Genomic DNA, 23,203 nt, shown 5'->3' with positions numbered 1-23,203 from the left:
ATGATCACATTCTGCTTATCTTCATACATAGATTTTTTACATATCAGGCCTTATGCAATATTGATCTTATAGCCTTGAACTTTCTTTTTCTTTTTTTCTTTTTTTTTAACAGACACATCTGCATCAGAGCCTTAGGCTTTTGACTTAGGCCCAATTGCTTTATTAGTACTTGAATTGTTTGGAATTGTCTTAATCCTTCCCCCATCATCTATTTGACACCTTCTGACCTGAGAGATTCATTTTTCCAGTATTGTAATGCCAGAGAAACTGAGATTAGAGACCAATTCAATAGTTTATTAAATGGAGAGAGATACTGGGACCAATGGATCCATGTTTGGTGCCAGGGCTGGATAAGACTATCATCTCAAAGAGTCCAGCACTTAAGTATCAGAGGGCAAGCTTTTTATAGGATAACAAAAACAATGATATAATGGGGGAGGTACCTGGATGGGGATGACCTAATGGGGGGGAGACCCCTAGGATGACACAAAATGGAGAGAGGTTACTGATATTCTAATGACATATAAAATGGATTAACCTTTATCCTGTCAAACATTAAGAAGGAATGTCTATAACCTAAAGATATAAAACCTTTATCTTATCAAGGATTTAAGAGGGAATGATTATAGCCTGGGGTTTTGGGGCAGAGCAACTGAGGCAGACCTTTATCTCATCAAACATTAAGAAGGAAAGATTATAACCTGAGGCAGAATAACTAAATAGGACAATGGGGAAACTAGGTCAGGACATCAAAAGGGAACTTTGGCACAACAATATCATATTGTTATTTTTTTTTTAATTTTAGTATAGTCTATAGGTTTTTCTTGGCAGAAGTATCAGAGTGATTCACCATTCTTTTTTCTAGTGGATCACCTTTTGTCAAAACTCTTCATTATGAAGTGTCCACCTTGGGGATTATGCTACACAGCATAATCAATGTTTCATTGAGCTACAGAAGTCCCTCCACCAAGATAAGGTAGAAAGTGAAGAAGAATTAAGAAGTCTCTTGATGAGGATGAAAGAGGTATAAAAGCTGGTTTAAAGATTTAACATAAAAAAAACAAATAAACCTAACAACTAAGATCTTGGCAACTAGTCTCATCATTTCCCAGCAAATACAGGGGGAATAAATGGAAACAGAGCCATATATACCTGGGCTAAAAGATCACTGCAGGCCTTGACTTCAGCCATGAAATTAAAAGACACTCACTCCTTAAAAAGGAAATCTATGGCAAATCTGAACAGCACACTAAGAGCAGAGAAAGCTTATAAAGCTTACAAAGTCTGTATAGTTAAAAACTATGATTTCCTCCTCCCCCCCCCCCCCATTTCCTGCTATAGTGTATGACAGAAGAGTAGGTCTATAAGGAAAATTGAGCTTCACAGAATTAGCACTTTTGAATCATGGTGCTGCAAAAGACTTTTGAAAGTTCCTTGGATAGCAAAGTGGTCAAATTAATCAATACGTAAAGAAATTAACTCAGGCTATTCACTGAAAGGTCAAATACTGAAGCATCACTTAGCCACTCTGGCCACATAATAAGAAGATGTGATTTACTGTAAAAGATCCTGATGGTGAGACAGACTGAAGACAAAAGCAAAAGAGGATGGCAGAAGATGAGATGACAAGAAAGTATCATAGAAAAAATGAATGTGAACTTGGACAGACTTGGAGAAATATTAGAAAACAGAAGGGTTTGTTTGGTGTCATAAAGATCCAGACATAACTGAACAATAACAACAATTTTTACTGTCTATCAGAGAAATTGTCATCCAGCCACTACTCAAAGATTCTGTCTCTAAATTCTATATTTTTTCCTTGTGTATAATGATACAGCAATACAAAAGTAATTTTCACATTATTTACCATCTTAGGAAGTTTTTCTAGCAAGTAGGCATAGCAGTAAATTGATAGGATGGGACACAGGAGAGGCAAACCTTGATAGGTTAAGAGTCAGATATAAATAAGATGATAAACTTAAGAGCAGTGATTGTCTTTTGCTTCCTCTTGTACCTCCAGTGGTTAGCATGCCTGATACATAATAGATGCTTAATGAATATTTGTGATTTGGATGATTTAGGTCAATGGGTATACATACCACAAGAATAGTATTTCAGTTATAATTTCTAGGCAGCCACATGTTGATTTCGTGGAAGATGCCTCTCTGCTTGGGGTGTCTGCTATGTTTTCATCACTAGTGTACCTACTGATTATAATGAAACTCATATTAGCTGGAATGGTCAAGAAATGGAAGATTCTAGGAAATTACTTTTCTTACTAATATTTTTGGTGATTTAACCTATATTTAATCAAAAGCATTCTAGAATATATGCCTTCTTTTCTATATTAATAAATCTAGTCTTATAAATATAATAGTGTTTCTCTGTTGAGATCATATGTTTTGAAATCTTAGTAAATGAAAGTTATATTGATAGCTGTGATGATGAGTCTTTTGTTTTCTCAGTATTATCATTTGGAACATCAGAAGGCATGGGTAAAATAACTGGTTTGGCAGTCAACCCATCTAGATTCAAATCCCATTTCTAAGCCTTACAATTATCTATATGACTTCAGGCAAATCACTTATTTTTCCTGGGCCTTAGTATACTTATTTATAAGAAAGAATTAGGCTAGATAACTTCTGAGGGTCCTCTTATAACCTTTTAATCAGATCTCATTCTATGAGAATCTATTTATAGATAGAGGCAGCCAAGGTTGTGTGAAGAAAGAGTGTTAAACCCAAAGCATAACCTGAATTTTGCTACTTATTACCTGAATTAAGTTTTTTTTTTTGAAAAAGTAAAAATTACTATTAATGGACTATTATGATTAATAAAATATTTTAATAAGAAAATGGTTAAAGAAATTAGAAAAGTTTAAACAAATATGTTGTACTTTCAAAAAAAAAATGAAAGTCATTGTCAATCTCAATTTCTGCCAGCAATTAGTAGTCATTCTATATAAAGGAAGATTTTTTTTTAACCTATTCTGTAGTTAGAAAACCTTCAATTACATGTACTTAAACTTGCATGTAATATATAGATGGTGGGCAATAAAAGAAGAATTAAATGTTCAGACTTTAACCCAAGCGTCTGGCAAACAGAAAACCATAAGACATAGTGAGTGGTCTGAGTTATCAGAAAGAAGCAGAAAAAGTAAATGCAAGATTATGAATTCTGGTATTGAGTAGATTTGAGTACCTGAAAGGGCCATGCAGCAAGAGCAATAAATGATGATACAATTAAGTTCCTTTGTTATACATATACTTTATAAAATAGACTTGCTTCCCATTTTTAAAAATAATAAATGGTCTTTGGATAATAAATATTATTAGTAAAGCATCTGAACAATGACTGATAAGTAAATCTTATCCTTTTACTTGAAAAGTATCCAAATTAGATGATATGATTTTCTGTAATGGGCTGAAACTGAGCAGATGCATTGAGGTTCCGCACAAGCAAGCACTTAAAGCTAATTACCAATTGGACAACACTCAGTTAGACTTTGCTTGGAAAATAGCCTGATCCACAATTCTGTGCTGGCTTGATCTGTTAGCCTATAGAGAGATTTGGAGGAGGGATTAAAGGGTACAGTAAGAAAGCAGAATGACTCCTGGCCAGATTTGTGAGGCCATTCCATTCATGTCCACAAAGAATAAAGATCAAGGACTTTTGCTTATCCTGATTCTAAAGTATCCTGGGTGCTAAAGCGGTCATCACAATTTTCTATATATTTCAACTTTCTTATAATCAGGGAATCATATTCTTCATCAAATGTAAGAACTTAATATTAGCAAGTACAGAAAATACTAGCTAAACTGCTCTTAGATGGATTTAATGCCATAAATAGTTCTTACCCAAATTTACTTAAGATTTCACACACACACACACACACACACACACACACACACAAAACATACACACATATACAATTAGGTAAAATTTAATGTGGAAAAAAAAAACCCTTACATTAAAACAAAAATTTCAGTATTGAATCCTACAAGAGATTTAATTGCAAACCCTATAAATTTCAGAATAGAACTAGAAAGTATCCGCTTTCTTTTAATATCATTATTAGATACAAAGAAGGAGTAATTATTACAAGTTGGCATAAGTCAAATAATCTGTTGGGAAATATGACTAATTAAAGAAGAATCAGAATAAAAAGTGAACTTACTAATTTAGATTCTGATAGACCAAAAATTATTATTTTGAAATTTGAGAAGATAGTCATCAATCAGGTACCTTTCACAATTATGACTACAGGAAAAATTGTTAAACAAAATATAATACAAAGGCAGTCACTAAGTATAAAAAAGATAATTTTTATTACAAGAAACTATAAAACTTTTATGTGAATAAGTTTAATGCAATTAGAATAAGAAAGAAATGCATCAACTGGTACAAAGAAATTGTAACAAAGCATTCTGAGAAGAGTCAAATATCAAAGATATATAGGTAACTAAAGAAAATATGTAGGACCAAAAATAATTCTATTGTTAACATATATAAACAGTTCTTGAAAAAATAATTGCAGGGCAGCTAGGTGGTGCAGTAGATAAAGCACAAGTCCTGCAATCAGGAGGACCTGAGTTCAAATTTGGTCTTAGACACTTAACATTTCCTAGCTGTGTGACCCTGGGCCAGCCATATAACCCCAACTGCCTCAGCAAAAAAAAAAAAAAAAAAAAAAAAAAAAAGTTGTTTAACTATAAATTATTATCAAACATATCACTACCACTGCTTCAAATCACTACTAATAAGAGCAATTAAATCTCTGAAATTACACTACATATTAACTATATTTACCAATCAAATTGGTAGAGATAAGAAACTATGGGAATAATAAATATAGAAGGAGCTTGTGGAAAGATGGATATACTTAGATACTGATGGTAAAGCTATGAATTAGTCTAAAAAACTCTGCAAAGTAAATTTGGAACTATGCTATAAAAGAGTGACAAAAATACCTATACCACAAGACACAGAAATCCTGTTGTTAGGCATATAAAATAAGAATGTTAATAAAAAAAATGAATAGCCTCATATATAGTAAGATGTGTACAGCAACATTCTTCCTAAAGGTAAGGAAATTGGGAAAAAAAAAAGTAGATGCCCATGACTTGAGGAATGACCACGCATTAATACATTAGAGTAATATCATGTTGTAGTAAACAAAGAATATAATCCATATAGTAAACTATATGAAAAATTATATAAAATGATTAGAAGTAAAGTAAGGAGAACTAGGAACAAGAACAGTACAAATGGAAAGAGTAATAATAAAATGAGCAAACAGTAATGTTAAGAAATTGAAATTATCTGGTATTATTTTAGGTGATGCATCAGGCATAATGCCAACATAATGAGAATGCAAATCTTTTCTTTCTTTATTGAGGTAGGGGGCTGAGGGTGTAGAAAACACCATAAATAGTCAAATTTGTTTAATGTGAGGGTTGTAGTGCTGAACTAATTTTTTTTTCTTTTTCTCCTCTTTTTAAAATTCTTTGTTATGAGGGTGCCACTCTGGCATGGGAGAAAGAAGAAAATATTAAGAAATTAATTAGAATTCAAATAAAACATAACAAAATGTAAAAGAAAGAAAAAGTCTGTCTACCTATTACATCTCATACTAAATTTAACATGTTATCCTTTTTTCTTAAGACTGACCTTTTAATTGCATATGTTGAACATTCAGATTCCACAAAGTTAATTGCTTAATTGTCATACCAGACAGATGCTCATTTTGTTGACATTTAGTTATTTCAGTCAGGTCCAAATCTTTGTAACCACATTTGGGGTTTTCTTGACAAAAAATCTGGAATGGTTTACTCTTTCCTTTTTGAGCTTACATGTGAACAAGTGAGGCAAATAGGATTAAGTGACTTGTCCAGGGTCCCACAGCTAATGTGTCAGGCTGGATTTGAACTTAAGAAGAGTCTTCCTGGCTCCAGGTCCATCCAGCTGCCTATAGATGTAGCCGATCTCGCACTAGGTCTGGCAAATTCTATTTGATATATACAAACCAAAATGTATGCCAAAAGAGTAACTACTACTAATGAACTACAAGTCCATTACTGCACTATTGTTAGGTAAATAGTTCTACAAAGGCAGACTAAATAAGAAAATTTAAAAAAAAAAACATAAAAAACAATCATGGTATTTTAAGCCCATATCCCACAAAAGTATAGGGATTTCTTTTTTGTATCTATGGATTGTATTTTACAGAATAAAAGTTTTCTACTTTGGAAAATAAATTATGTTTATATAAAATGTCTATAAGAAACTAGAGGTAAAAAAATAGAGTAAATTTTACATACATGTTCTAGGTAGAAACATCAAATCAAGCCACTGTACTAGACACTGTTGTGTATTTCTCTTCCTGAAGGAAACCTGGTGTTCTATCACCATGAAGGCTGTAAAAGAAACAGGGAAAGGAAAAAAAAGGGAAGATTAGATTTCCATAAAAGGAAAATTATTAGACAATAAATCCATTATAATCTGACACTTGGAAATCTGAATAACAAAGAAGAGCCCATGAAAAATAATTCAATGAAAAAGAACAGGAAAATACTTGTACTAATAGCAATTATAGTTTTAAAGTGTTCTACTTATTTATATCATTTTGATCCTTATGACAACTCTGAGATATACTATCCCTACTTTATGAATGAGGAAATTGATGCACAAAAAGGAAAAATGACTGATTCAGGCTCAAATAGTATTTTAAGTAGCATTATAAAACAGGTCTACCTGATTCCAACCCCTGAATTCAGTTGCCCCAAAACTTGTACTTCTGATATATTAAGTTGAAAATTGACCAAAAAAAAAAAAAAAATACAGAATCTTAAATTTGAAAGGAAATTTAGGGAGCATCTAATCCAAAATCTACATTACTTAAATATGTGATGTAGTGGAGCAGATCTATCATTGGGTCTGGCATCAGACATTTATTAGCTGTGTGATCCTGACAAATCACTTATTCCTCTCTTTTCCTCAGTTGTTTCCTTAGATGTAAAATGAAGATAATACATGTACCTGCCTCTCAGGGTTGTTGTGAACATCAAATGAGATAATTTTGAAGTCCTCAGCCCAATGTCTGCCATACAATACAAACATTAATACAAACATTAACAAGTATGCTATTTCTTCCTTTCTTCCTCTCTCCCTTCCTCCCTTCCTTTCTTTTCCTTCCTTCTTTTCTTTCCTTCCTTTCTTCTTTTCTTCCTTCCTTCCTTCCTTCTTTCCCCATGAACAAATGAAATGACTAATTAATGGAAGTGAAGCACAATAAAGTGCAGGTAATTTAAACAATGACTATGCTAATGTTGCTGATAGAACAAAGTGGATTCTTCCTAGAACACAAACCACATGAAAGTTTTTGTGGAGGAAAAAATAAAAATTCATTAGGTGGTTATTAAGGGCTAAAGCAAAAGGCATATTTTATCTCCCATCCAAAGATGATTACCAAATTCCATAGTTCCCAGAGCCAAATAAGATAAGAACTGAGGTAAAACTAGTTTAAACATCTTGGTTTTATTGATTATATTGATTATAGATTTATTGATCTACTAACAGCTTATATTTCATTAGTTTACTTTGCTATTTGTATATTTATAAACATTATCCTTCATTTCACAAAGATTCAGGCCCCAAAACAGAATGAAAAATGTCAAAAGAGAAATATTTTAGTGAAATCTATGAAATGATAATATAGAGTAAAAAACCCATGCGACTTCCAACAATTACTTTCAGTCAATGCAGAACTTGAAAAAGATATGATCAGCTCATTCTTGGAATTATGTAAATTCCTTTACATGGTAAGGTTGGGTTTGATGGTCTCTCAGATCTTGTCTAGATAGGGAGGGACATTTTAAAAATAACTTGAAAAGATGACTTCTCTTCCCCCAATACTATAACATCTATTTTAAATGCTGCTTTTATTTAGAATTGCCTTTCATTATAAGTTTGTCATGTTTTAGATCATATTAAGTGTTGATTTTTGGCTTTAAAGAAAAAAAAAAACTTCTTTACTTAAATAAGCAGTTTTGCCTACTAAATTTTTTAAAGACAGAAACCATTTTCCAAACAGTTGTATGTCAAAACAGTAAGAGCAGTTTTAGGAAGGTAAGTCTGCATACAGTGGCATGCAGATATAGTAATTCTTACAATTAAATCATTGCAAATTAAATTAGGTATATTGGCATGAAATTTCATGTTTTTCTTGAGCTAAAAGCAAGAGACAAAAAATGTAGCCAAAGCAAAGCAACTATAAAACCAAAAACAAAATCCAAAGCTTCTCAGATGCCCAAATAGGGGAAAATTTGGAGAAGGCATTTTGAGAATGGGCTATATGTAAACTGAGAGAAGTGAATTATTCATTTTTTAAATATAATAGGCTTATTTTATCTGTTACTTTAGATACATATGCACATAGCGAACTATGTGCAATCTATAAGATTATAAATTGTTTAATCTTAAAGTTTAAAGCATAAGAGTTGGAAACATTTGACATATTAGCCAGAGTTCAAGGTTGAGGAGAAAAGAACAGTGCCAGATAAGTGAGACCAAATGCCAAGAAAATTCAGTTCAAGTATATGAGAATATGAATATACAAAATTGATGACACTTATTACAAAAAGTAGTTCCTTAAGTAACAAATCCCTTGCCTTGCCAGAATAGTTATTATTAGATAGAAAAGTTGAAAGAAGGGAAAGGAATCTTATTCACTAAAAATATTACAGGTCAGTGCTAATTGAATAGTAATCAGAAATGATAAGCACTTATCTTTCAAATTAAATATATCTAGCATAAAAGAGGATTTGATTAGCTACTATTAAAAGGCGATATCCTTATAATAAGCTATTTTAAAATCTAACCAAGGGAAAAATTCTAATAAAAATTACTTTGAAGAACCCTGGGATCTCCCCCCCCCCCCAAAAAAAAAAAATACTGTATGCAGTAAATATATCTGGACAATAACAAAATGTTTGAACTTAAGATCATCTTTCTGAGGGGGGGGAGGAAGAGGAGAGACAAGATGACAGAGAGTAAACAGTTCATTGCCTGAGTTCTCCCCAGCTTTCCTCAGAATCAATGCTAGATCACAGCTCTGAACAAATTTTGGAGGAGAGAGAAAGAGAGACAGAGACAGAGAGAGAGACACAGAGAGAGAGACACAGAGAGAGAGAGTGATACAGACTTGGGAAACATTGGATAGTGGGAAATAACAGTTAGTTAACAGAAATTTAACTGTGAATGTAAATAGGATGAACTCTCCCACAAAATGAAAGCAAAGTGGATTAAAAGACAAACTCCTACAAAATATTGTTTACAAGAAAAAAACATTTGAAGTAGAGAAAAACAAGGTCTCTTGCTCTTACTACCTCAAGCACAATATTAAATGCATTTGTAAACCATCTACTGTATGTGAAACATTGTATTAGGTGCAGAGATAAAAACAAAATCATTCCAATAGAAAGCCTAAGGAGTAGCATTTTCATATAAATTTCCCACTTAGTCTGCATGAAAGATATTTAATCCCCTTACTTAAAAGGAAAATAACTGAAACCTAAATAGAAACTATTTAATTTAACTGCAAATTATCTTTGGATAAATCTTTCTCTAAAACTGACAAAGCTCCAGTTAGAAAATCTTGTCCTATGTTAAGAATAATCTTATCAAAGAAGAAATTTTAGATTTAGATTACAAGTAACTTTACTAATGTTATATGGATTCCCAGTGGGACTCTACATTTTTTATTAGATATTGGTGAGAATTTCACAGATTAATAAATATTTCAAGATACAAGGGAGAAAATAATGAAAAAGAGATAATTCCCCTCCATTCATCTTTGTGCATAATACTTTGTCCCATTTCCCTTTATTAATTACTGCCATTGATATTTATTATTGTATTAGGACAAAGTTCAGATTATATAGGAATTTCAATTAAGGTCTAGAATTTCAAATAGGGGAAAAACAAACAGGTTGTTCTATATGCCAGACTGACTTTTCCTCTATTGAAATGAATTTTCACTGTTGAAAATTTTCTCTGATATCCCCCCTTTCTTCCAGACTCATGAGAAGCAAAGGATGGTGAATAGTTCTGTTAATTAGAGGAAATCATGATGTCTGGATGTGATCCTTTCGCAAACAAATGAGACATCCCTATAAAGAGGCACCAATTTGTTAATTGAAGTGGACAACCAATTTGCCTGAAATAACTAGATGTATGATAGGAACCAGAACGGGGAAGTCATTGTTAGACAATTAGCAAGGAGAAAGAATGACAAGAAAAAAAAAAAAAAAAGGAGGTAGGGGAAAGATTTCTTATTCTAGTTCTATCTTTGCCTTTTAAGGAAGTTAGTATTTTTGTCAAACTTTTGGGAAAGTTGGCTGCAGAATGACAATCACATGGAAGGGATTCCAAGCCAAGGAATATTGTGCTTATTTCTGAATAAATGGACTGTGCAGCTGGATGCTCATGCTTACAAAATTTTATTGATGATACAATGAGAAATCTCAGATTGAAATAAATTAAAATAAAATTTATTTTCAACATCATATATAACTTTCAACTAACAGGAAAACATTTTAAGGACATGATGATCAGTATCCGTTTTTAAACTGTCTACATTATGCTATAACAATTTCAACTGACAACATAGACTCTAGAATTATCTTATTACTAGTTGAACTAAATAAGTAAGAATTATAAAGGCCTGGATCAAAATATCACATCTAACATATCTTGTTGACTATGGTCAAATAAATTATTTTTTTCTGATTTAAATTTCTTTATCTGAAAAATGGGGACAAAATTTTTGGTACCTTGCTCATAGGATTTTAATTAAGCTCAAGTGAAATAATGTTTGTAAAGTACTCTACTGATTTTTAAGTACTATGTAAAATTTGTTATGATAATTCCAACTAACCTTTCAAAGACTCAAGGAAAGGTAATTATTTTTCCACTAATCAATTAAGAACCCAGACCTATACTTGGATTAAAAAGACAAGTTTGTCTTTACCAGGAAGCAGTAAGTTAACAATAATCAGCATACTACAGACAAATTAGTATGTTATTGTAGTATACATATACAAAAGAAATTTTAGTACAAAACTTTTTGTTCCTATGGCTAATTGAGAAGTAGCCAGTGGTGAAGTAGATAAAGTTGTTCCAGTCATCAGAAATACTCAGTTTCCAATCCCACCTCAGACATTTGCTGATTTTATGGTCTGGGGCTGGTCAATAAACTCTCAGGTCACAAGTAACTCTATGACCATAGATTGCAGAGCAAGTGAAGATTTGCAGTGATAAAGGGAGTTCCCTATGTCAATAAAGTCAAATGTAAAATAAAATTAATAAATACACAATCTAATCTGTCCTCAAAATTCCTTCAAAAAATAAAGCAATGTGAAAATTAGATTTAACAATTTATTAAGTACATACAACATTACATTAAATGGACCTGACACTGAAAATATGAAAGTACAATTTTTGCCTTTTAGGAGCAGAGAATCTAATTAAAAGCATAAATGTATATAACATATTAATATGTTGTGCCATAGTTTCCTTTTATTGTCCTGCCTTAGTTTCCCTAAATTGCCCTGCCTCAGTTTCCCTAAATTGTCCTGCCTCAGTTTTCCTAATTGTTCTACCTCAGTTTCCCTGAATTATTCTGCCTCAATCCTCCTCTTGGCAACTCCCCCTCCCTGACTATTAGTACTGATATAATTTAGGACTAGCTACTCTAGGGTTACAAACTATAAATTTTTAATCTCAGATAAGGGGGATTTCAGATATCCTGATTCCTAAGCCTTACTAAGTTATCAGGAATTTATGGTCCTACCCCTCAAACTGTCAAAACCCAATTGATGGTCCCTGCCTGGAAATTTTAGCTCTCACCAATGCTCAAACTCCATGCCTTGCCTTTGTCTCCCCTGACTGCTTAGACCCATATATAACTCATTGGAATCTCACTTTTGCTGCTGGATTCTTTGAGATAGAAGTCCAATTCAGCCCTGGAGGCAGAATGGATTCTGCTCTGTCTCCAGACTATCTGTCCCTCTCAGAAACCCAAATAAAATATTAAAAAACTCTCTAATCTCTATTTTGCCTCAGTTTCTTTGACATTACAAATATGGAAAAAATTTTCAGAAATATTTAAAAAAATACAATCACAGGGATGTGAAATTAGAAAAGCCACAGAAACTACTTTGAATTTAAAGAAGACTTCATGGAAGAAGACTTATTTTGGCTGGGTCTTGGAGGTGGGAAAATGATTTTAAAATGCAGAATTAATGAATGAAAAATAATTATTATATATTTTCTCTGAGTCAAACATTGATTGCACTCAGGTTCAAAATGAAAACAACATGCAATACAACAAAGGCAAAGGCATTTCCTGCCTTCACATTTACATCCTAATATGAGAGAAATTCAATGTGGCAAGTGATGACTAGAGATAGGGCCACTAAATAAAAAAATTACAGAGATGGGGAATAGCTCTATAGCAAAGTAGATTTACATGTCCTAGTCTGGAACAGTAGAAGAACTGTTTAGATCATGAGAGGAAAGGCTAATCATATGGTGCCAATGTAGTTGACAGGGCTGTTTAGGTGCCAGCTAGGGAGGAGAGAGCAGTATGAAGAATTGTGGTTATGACTGTCCTAAAAGAGTGATTTGAAAAAGACAGTAACTAGTTAAATTTCCCAATTGGTTGGGGGCACAACTCCCATTTAAGAATCTGAGTGATAATATGCCTGTAATTAAGCAATCATGACAGTATATTACTGTCAGTTATATGGTCTGACCATATATAAAATATTATTTGCATTCCATGGAGCTACATTTTAGAAAGGAGATTGGCAAGCTGAAAAATGTTGAATGAATATAACTACCATGTTAGTGAAAGGACTGAGATTCTGGCATATTAAAAAAAAAAGTCTGAATCAAATATGAATGTTTAGCCTAGAAAAGACATTTTGTCTTTGCAGAGGCAAGGTTAAAAACCATCACCAACTATTTGAAGGGCTATATCAGTCGAACATTGTTGAAGAGGAACAAGCCTTTTTCTTACTTTTCAGATGACAGAAATAAAAGCAATGGGTAGAAGCTACAAAGAGACAGAATTAGATTTAGCAATGAAAGATAACGTTTAGACCAACTGAATTATCCAATTATCCACAATGGTTAAGTTTCCTCTCACTAGAGCTGACTTAGTTATGTTATAAAAAAGAACATGCTAGATGGACTTTGTGGATTCTATAAACTATGAGAATCTGTGATTATACTAGACTTGAACTTTTTTTTAAAAGTTCTTTCCAACTTCAAGTTCTAAACATTTTCCAAATAAATCAGGTGTTTTAGGATAAAATGTTACTATACATAATGAGTTAATATATCTGAAAAAATAAAAGGTACCAAAGTTAAGGAATAACTGAAATGAAGTTTAGTCCTCCTTAGACAAAAGGAATTGTACAAAACTACCTACCTAAGGAAAGAATTATTTACATAAGAACATTCACAGTACAATTGTCTAATTTTGGAAAATTAATAAAAATCTTTGAATGGATATAATAAAGTTCCCTCCACAAAGACCTCAAAATGCTCTATGTTCATTTTTGTTAAAAAGACTACTACAAATGCAAGATTAAATTATGGTCTGTAAAAGTATGAAATATAATGGTGACATAAAATTGACCAAACAATAAGTAATATAGAAAGAAATGTATGAAGTGAGTGAAGGAAGAAGACACAGATCAATAGATACTGTTTATAACAAAAACAAAACAAAACAAAAACAAAAAAACAGCAGTAAGATTTGGTAATTAGACCAAAAGTGACCAAAGGGAAAAAACAGGGCAAATTAGATCCTGCTAGGATTTTAGTAAAGATTATACGCAAATCAAACACATAATAAACATATTTTCTCTTAGCAAACTACAGTTTAAAACTTCACTTCTGATTCAAAATTTTATTCCTCATTTTGTTTAATTTCTTTATTGAGATTTTTACTAAATTAATAATGAAAATAAAATGTAAAGAAAGTAAAAAGCATGTCTAAAGAAAAGCCTAAAGTCCTGTGAGAACAAATAATGTAAAGAAAGTTAGGGAATAAAACATAAAGAGACAAAAAATTTCTGATTTCGTACAGAGTTCTATTGTTTGATCTACATTAAGTTTTAAAATAACTAAGAGTTTTACTTTACTTGGTTTCGGCCTTTTGGCCTAAGACAATGCTAAAGCAAGCTGACATTTGGGCTGTAAATTCTGCAGCTGTGTAATCATTGAGGGCTAAGAGACCTAACTATACTTGGTTCAGCTCTTAAATTCCTTTTGAGACGAAGACAATGCAACTTATAATTAGCAAACTACCATAAGCCTTAGTATATGACACATGAATAGAATGATTCCTTCTTCTCCTTCCCTGAGTAAAGACATAAAAATAGAACAGGAAACCAAACCAGTGTATTTGCCATTCTCCTCAAGTTACCACAATGGGGATGTGGAGGGAACCAGAGAGTAAAGTTTGAATTTGGTAAAAAAGCATCTATCTTACAGGACAAGATTTAATCCAGTTTCGTATTTTCATATAGGATGACTCTTGCTGATTTGAATTAAACAAGTTAGGATAAACAAAATATAAGGGCATATGGAAAAGGTGTACATCAGAATGAATTATTCTGATTCTTCCTAGACATTTTATGAATGATCTTTCCCATCAATAAGTTTGGAACAATTTGATAAAGAATTGAAATTCAATACAACTAAGATTAAGTCATTGATTCTGGCATTTTCCTATTAGCTGCTTAAATGAAAATGAACAACAAATAATATAAAAAGAATGACATCATGATTCTTTTCTACATTAAGTCAAAATCTGTTTTTTTTTCTGAAATATTTTCAGCTGAAGATGAAAAGGAAATCCAATTAAATGATTTATCAAGACAATTTTTGGTAAGGACTTAATCATTGGAACAAAAATTTAGAATTTGAAAAGACTTTGAAGATTATTTAGACCATCTCTTTCAACACACCATAAATTTAAACATATTAGAAACTAAGCAAAAGACAATGACATCCTCCATTTCTCCAATGTCATTTGATTCTCTTATTTGAGTTTCTTTATTCATTGGTTACCTTATATACCCAATGTATACAGTGACTCAAAACTGAAGCTGTTTAAGAAAAAAGTAGACTATATTTTTACTTGGTTAAAATTAATTTCTTCCTACAGATGAGTTGTTTAGTGCTCTACAATCCCATATTATAATGCTATATAAAATTCAAGTAATTTCTTACAGAGTAAGGTCCAAATTTCTCTACACAATTTAGATTCAATTTCTCCAAATTTATCTTTTATTATTCCTCTACATATAAGTTGGTTTACTTCCTCTCCTGACTAACCCCAATAATATGCTGTTCACAATCTTGCCTCTGCACATTTGCTCTCACCACTGCCTTACCCTGAAATTCAAAATCCAATTTTTTCTTATTCATCCTTCAAAATCTTATTCAAGTTAAACCTCTTCAAGTCTAGGTTATTTCCAACATTAGAAATAATAAAAATAATAATAGTTCAAATTTATATGCTATTTCCAGCCAAGTGTACCTTAAAGTGGAGGGTATAAGTTCTTCTTGACTTACAAAGTTTCTGATGTTGAACTATTTGTCAGTGTCAAGGCTTTTCATGCCAAGAACTTTCTTTTTGGGGTTTCTAGTCGTTCTAATTGTAGCACTTGCAGGAGTAATTATCAGGCTGCATCTCCACAGGAATGGCTTTCCTGGATGATATTGGAAGTTCAGTGGGCTAGAAATATTGTAATCAGGACTCCTGGATTCAATTGTCTCCAAGATTCATGGGTTCTAGATTGTCTCCATTAGGGAAATAATAGTCAAGGTAGTTGAGGCAGCTAGGCAGTGCAGTGGATAGATCTCCAGCCCTGAAGTCAGAAGGACCTGAGTTCAAATCAAGTTTTAGACACATAACACTTACCAGCTGTGTGATTCTGGGCAAGTCACTTAACTCCAATTGCCTCAGGGGAAAAAAAAAAAAATCAAGGTGGTTGTAATGGTTTGATTTGCCTGATCATCCTGGCTTGCTTGCCCTGTGTGTGGAAGCAAGTTAGCACTTGATGAATAAGACTGATCCTTTCTCCATAAGAGATGCTCCTCCAGATGAAGGATCCTGGAAGCAGGACTGGTATTTTGTGTGGGTGATACCACAATGGGGCTCCCCTACCTGTCAGTTGGTGGCACTTGATCAGAATTTTTTCCTGGTGATAAAGGAGAAGACTCTAATTTTCACAATAATTTCTCCCTTCAAGTGTGTCTGTGGAAACTGGACTAGAAGATTTGGGGAACATTAATATTTGAAGAATATGGGTTCAGAGTTCTGCATTTCCCAATCAGAATTTGAGAGATAGTGATTAATGTACTTAGAACATTCAGTGTATGTGTTTATACACATGTTCAGTGTACTTAACACACACATACACATATGTATATTGATATGACATATAACTGCATATCACATATGAGTCATGTATGAATTGTAGGCATGCATATGTAATATACATTTGTATTAATATGCACATGTGCATGTTGCATATATATGTGATTATGTATAAGAAATGTTTATATGAATACATAAATGTATGTATATATTTAATATACAATGTATATATGCAAGAATATGCAGATAGGTAAATGTAAATGCTGGAATATATATTTTATTTTCTCAGAAAATCTTGATTAAATTAGACATCTATTTGAAGGTCTTGCTTAAGTATTGGCCTAAAAAAAAGTTTTACCATATGAAATCTTATATCTAAATTTAATTAATCTCTGTAGATTCATATTTTAAAGGTTTGTCCATCTTTGTCTCTCTCTGTATGTTTCTGTCTCTATCTCTGGCTGTCTCTGGCTGTCATAGTCACACACATTTGCACTTAAACTTCTGGCAAAGTGAAACTGAATGAAGATTTACCAAATATGTCAGCTTAAAATTAGTAATACTAGTTGGTAATAATGCTATCATATCTTAATGATGACTCACATATATAATAATATTTTCAGATGCATCATCTCATGTCATCCTCTTAACAATTATGAGAGTAAGAGTAGTACAAGAAATTTTAAACTTATTTTTGTATATCAGGAAACTGAAGCTTAGAAAGGTTAAATCATCATAAGATCATTGATCATAAAGCTAGTATGGTTTGTTCTGGTTAAAAATGCTTACACAAAATTAAGTATGGCCACTTACTTCTTCAAAAGAAGGAGTCTGGTAGGAGCTCCTTGTTATATGACCAAGCTATCCACTTGAATGACTATCCATTATCCATAAAATGCTGTATCACTATCCACTGCCAATTAACATTTGGTTCTTTGTTTCTGTCATTTGATTCTCATAGTTTGTGACTTACCCATATCAATAAGCTAATTCCTTAGACTTTTTCTAGAGTTACCTTGACTCATGTTTTGAGTTTCTACAATTCTTGGTCTTAATGTCTCCAAACTATATGCTAATAGAATATCTATTACTCCTTGGTCTCCTCGGGCTGTTCTGCTTAACAGTTACCCTTCTTACTCAGAGAAAATAAACTATGGCAATGTATGAATCAGGATTCAATTGCAATTCTTGTAAATCCTGTCTAGTGGCTTTTTTGCTTCAGGCAGCAATCTTATTGAGGAGATAATTATCAGAAGATATTTCCAATTTTAAATGGAAATTAATATATTAATCAGGTTCATTTTATATATTTTTTCAAAATCAATTTTATTGAACTCCATGATACAGAAACCAATATCCCCTTTTCATAAAAAACCATTTGATTATCCTATATGAACAGAAAACACCGAACTTCACTATTCAGTCACAGTTAATGGTCTGCTTCTGTACCTCTCGGAATCTTAGTTTTCTGTCTTGAATCAAATTAAAGATCATGTTGTAAAATGAAGTTTTCCTATATTAATCCTAGTTAGTAACAACCTTTTCCTCTGGGCTATGCATAGCTGCTTTTCAACATTCTGATGCATATGCCATGTTTATGAGTCAAACATGAATTTATGAAGTGATTTATTATGTGCCAGGCACTGTGTTAAACTCTGGAGAAACAAATGAAGACTAAAAAATGATGTCTTTCCTCAGGGAGCTCACATCCTTATTGGAGAGACATCATGCAATAAAACAGTATGCATAAGGAATACAAAGTACAAAAAGAAAGCAATGTGAGGGGAAATGTACTAGCAATTTTTGGGGTAGGATATGGAGTGGAAGGGAAAAGGACTCCTGCAAGAGGTAGGATTCCAGCTAAGAAAGTAAAGAGGCAGAGGTGAAATGGAACTATGGACAACTGGTATGAATGAAATAGATGAGAAAGGTATAATAGTGAATGAATGATGAGGATGATGACAATGTCCTCAACAATAAAAGGTTTTATCAAGTTTGAGAAGCCTTTGGGATGTTTACTTCCATATATGCAAAAGGCAATTGGTGATTAAAAAATTATTTTTCAAGAAAAAGTTGAGCACTGGACATTTTGATCTGGAAATTACTTGACTAATGATAATTGAACCCATGAGAAATGATCACTAAATGATATAATACAAAGTCAGAAGGCCCAGGATAAAACCTTGGTGAAAACCCAACTGAAAATTCCTGTTAGCAAGGGTGACCTTGAGGAAGATCTAGCAAAAAAGATAGGTCAGGGAGATTTGAAGAGAAACAGGAAAAAAACTTAAAGATGAAAGCATATACAGGCAGACAGTAAGCTTTTAAAAAATACTTGTTTCTTTGAGTGAGAAGAGGTTGATAGTCTCAGAGGTCAGAAAAGTTGAGTATTGGGAAAAGGATATTAGATTTTCAACTAACAGATTATTGGTGTCTTTGGAAAGAATGGTTTCAGTTAAATGCTAAAAGTCAGATTTCAGAGGGCTTAGAATTGAGTGAGAAGGGAGGAAGAATAATCAAAAAGTATAGACTTTTTTTTGTAACTTTGAAAAATTTATTTACCAGCTCAGTAAAATATTTCTCTGCATTTAGAAGACTTTGTTGGGCTACTAGTAATGTACTAGTAATGAAAAGTAATTTGTGTTGCAGACTGTAGATTCTGTGGAACAGAGAGAACTTAGCATGGAGTCATAGAACCACTTAACTTTAGTTCAGCAATGATTTGTTATTTCCTTCTCCAGTGCAGTAAGACAAATAGAGAATAAATTACTTGTCCAGGGTCATAAAGCTAGTAAGTGTCTGAGGCCAAATTTGAACTCAGTTCTTCCATATTCTAGGGTCAATACTCTATGTACTGAGCCATCAAGCTGTTCAACAAAATATATCACTTAGAGAACTCATTTAGCTCTCTTGGTGGTAGAACTGGGATTAAACGCGAGCCATAACCAAATAGCATAATATGAGTTAAGATCTTTTGAAAATGCTTAAGTATAAATATTAGTGGTAATAGGAGCTTTAGTAGCAGTTGTTGCTAATATTTTGTTATTATTATCATTTATATTATTTATGTATTATATATTATAAATCCCAATCCAGTATTATTTCAACTATATTATGTCCCATAGAACATCTTTGTACTTTAGTTTAAGTTGTTTGTTTGTTTTGAGGGGGGAGAGAATGTTTGATTTTTTTACATTTTCCTAACATATAATTATCCCCCTAAGTGCTTACAATATGATTATAACACAAGTCCTTGCTATATGACTGAAATCAGGAAAAAATATTTTATAAGCAGCTGCCACAAATCTCAATTGACAGAAAAGAAAAAGCCCCTAAACTCCTGTAATCTCACTATGATATTATATTTATTTTTAATTAATTAATTTTTTAAGGCACACTGCTTCACAAATCATTTAAGAGAGAAAAATCAGATCAAAAGGAAAAAACCATGGGAGAAGGCAAAAAAACAAAACAAAACAAAACAAAAAAACAGAAAAAAAAAAAAAGAAGTGAACATAGCAATATATTGATTTACAATCAATCTCCATAGTTTTTTTTTTCTGTATTCAGATGGCATTTTTTATCCAAAGTCTATTGGGATTGTTTTGTATCACTGAACCACTGAGAAGAATTAAGTCTTTCACAGTTGATCATCACTCATTCTTATTGTTATTATATACAATGTGTTCTTGGTTCTGCTTGTTACACTGTCTGCATCAGTTCATGTAATCTTTCCAGGCCTTTCTACAATCATCTTGTTCATCATTTTTTATAGAATAATATTCCATTACTTTCATATATCACAACTTATTTATCCATTCCCCAATTAATGGGCATCTACTAATTTTCCAATTCTTTGTTACCACAAAAAAAAAAAAAAAAAATCTGCTATAAACATTTTTGCACATGTAGTCCCTTTCCCTCCTTTATGATTTTCTTGAGATATAGAGTCAGTAGTAGTAGTGTTGGGTCAAAAGATATGCACAGTTTGATATCCTTTGGGGCATAGTTCTAAATTACTCTCCAGAATGGTTGGATCATATAAATCTATATTTATTTGACAGATAAGATATATCTTCTAGTTTTAATATTCTTGTTAGCATTTTGGCACAAATGTACAGTGTGTAGTTTGGTTTAGTTGATGCTGACAATGACAGTTTACATCAAGTTTAAATAAGCTCTCACTTGTAATATAGCTTGCAAATTTGATCACTGGGTACATTTTTACTCTTTTTATATGCCGAAACTCCCTAACATTCTATATCCTAAAAGAGATTAAAAAAAAAAAAAAAAACAACAGGAAAACGTGTACCTACATATACAAAAATATTTATAGTAGATCTTTTTGTGGTAGCAAAGAACTGGAAATTGAAGGAATGCCTATTAATTCAGGAATGGCTGAAGAGTAGCATGTGATCATTTTGAGAGAAGAAATGAAAAGCAAAGTGCTCTCATAAAAACATGGAAAGATTTACATGAATTGACATAAAGTGAAGTGTATTATATACAAAATAATAGCAATATTGTAGATGATCAACTGTGAATGACTTAGCTATATTTAGCAATACAATGATCCAAGATAACTCTGAAGGATTTATGATGAAAAATATCATCCATACTCAGAGAAAGAACTGATAGTATCTGACCGATTGAAACATACTTTTTTTTAGCCCTATTTTAAAAGATTATTGTTTGTTTGTTTTAATCAATGTTTTCCAACATGACTATTATGGAAATATTTTGCATGACTACACATGTATTACCTGTATCGAATTGCTTGCTTTCTCAATGAGGGGGATGGGAAGAAAGGAAAGGAGAGAATTTGGAATTCAATGTTTCAAAAGCAAATGTTTAAATTGTTTTTGCATGTAACTGGGCAAAAACAAAATACTAAATAAATGTAATTAAAACAAATAAACATCCCTAATGTGTTCACAACACTGAATAAGAAGCACATTTCTATTAAGTTCATACTTTGCAAATTTGCAAATCGTTTCACATAAAGTTACAAATATAAAATAAAATTTTCACTGCCGTGTCTACATTACCAATGGCATGATCTAAATAATGTAAGTATTACAGTCAATTAATCTAAGTTAAGAAAATCAATGAGTAGTTAATACTCAAGCCTTAACTAATTTTCAACTAATTTGTCTCTATCTCTTTTTCTCTCACACACTTATATAAAGATACTTACAAACACACACACATATATACACAACTAGCAAATATTATAATTAAGTCAGATGACACATATGTGGGACAAGACCACAGGCTCAAATAAGTCAAATAAATTAAGGAGATTTCTCAAGGCAAAAGCAGAAAGGAATTTTATTATGATCTCAGGAGAAAGTGCATCTCCCTAAAGGGCAATTAGGCAAGGAGAGGCAAGGCCCAGTTAACAGAGAAGAATTATATAGGAGTCTGTGCTAACATTCCCTATAGGCTGGATCTTTGCCCTCATTAGCCAGGACAAATGACCTAATATTCTAAGTCATAAATGAGGAAAAACTTTCAACCCAACCATATCTTTAGGATTACTAAATTACCTTATAGGGAAATTTCAATGCCAAAGTGACTCCAATTTAGTCTCACAAAGAAAAGGTCCCACTCCTTATAAACCATAATCTCTGGAAAAAGAAACCTGGTCCTGGCCGACCTTCACTCAGTCTTAGGGGTCCTCAAACTTTTTAAATAGGGGGCCAGTTCACAGTCCCTCAGACTGTGGGAGGGCTGGACTATAGTAAAAACAAAAACTTTGTTTTGTGGGCCTTTAAATAAAGAAACTTCATAGCCCTGGGTGAGGGGAATAAATGTCCTCAGCTGCTGCATCTGGCCTGCAGGCCGTAGTTTGAGGACCCCTGCTTAGAACCTTGTCTCCATCTTGTGAGATGGCTTTCACAGTTCACTTCAATCAATTCCCCCCTCTCTTTCATCAGTTGAAAGCTTCTTACACCAAAGTTTATACATTTCTTCAACTCCCTGATCAAATTCATTTTCAAGGTCTGACTTATCCTCCCAGGCTCCTCCCACCTTTGACTCTTGAGCACTATCCTAATCCCATGAATGTACCCTCTATCTAATGATTTTGCACAGAGTTTTCTGAACCACACTGGTAATAAGTTACATCATACAGAGGGAACATTAACTCTACTGAGGGCTATTAGGAGAAACTATAAAGTCTGTCTCCAACAGGCTCCTCCAAATCAAGACCACCAAGAAGTGTTAAAAGGGGAGATCCAATCAGAACATGTGCTAATTTTTTGATGTCTTTGGTTATGTCTTTTACCAAAGCAACAGCCAGTATTTTCTCCTAAAAACATAGTCTTTTCTCATAGGAATATTAACTATGAAATCATCCAGACAATTTCCTTCCTTCCTTGCCCTTCATTCTAATCATACAATACAGATTGGGCCCTATCAAGCACTATGAGGATAGCCTTCTATAGACATCTCCTTCTTGATAGTAGTTTTCTTCTTGGGCTCAAGTAGCAGGGCCACCTATCATCCCAACCAGTTATGTCCCCCATAATTGGGGTAGTAACCTTTCACAAATATAGATGGCTACCACAAAAGTCAGTGACAACAGAGATATTAAAATAAATAGACAAACATATGCACCTAGCAACAGATGGACGATTAAGACAATACTCACTTACTTTAGGATATAATGACCACATTTTTTTTTTTTAATTGTGCTTATGGCTTCTACTGACCATTTGTCCTGATTATAAAAACTTGCCA

General features: G+C 32.7%; 1 protein-coding gene across 2 annotated transcripts in view; it reads right to left on the bottom strand.

Moving 5' to 3' along the window:
• CHRM3 (cholinergic receptor muscarinic 3) overlaps window positions 1-23,203 on the bottom strand; it is a 616,899-nt gene that overhangs the window by 263,167 nt on the left and 330,529 nt on the right. For both annotated transcript variants that reach the window (XM_003767793.3, XM_031966949.1), the window contains exon 3: window positions 6,321-6,416. The gene's annotated coding sequence lies outside the window, so the exon portion shown is untranslated. The remainder of the gene's footprint in view (window positions 1-6,320; window positions 6,417-23,203) is intronic.

The sequence above is a fragment of the Sarcophilus harrisii genome, chromosome 4 (assembly GCF_902635505.1).
Source record: "Sarcophilus harrisii chromosome 4, mSarHar1.11, whole genome shotgun sequence".
NCBI lineage: Eukaryota > Metazoa > Chordata > Mammalia > Dasyuromorphia > Dasyuridae > Sarcophilus > Sarcophilus harrisii.
The sequence above is the reverse complement of the archived record's forward strand: the minus strand, read 5'-3'. Positions and strand labels throughout refer to the sequence as shown.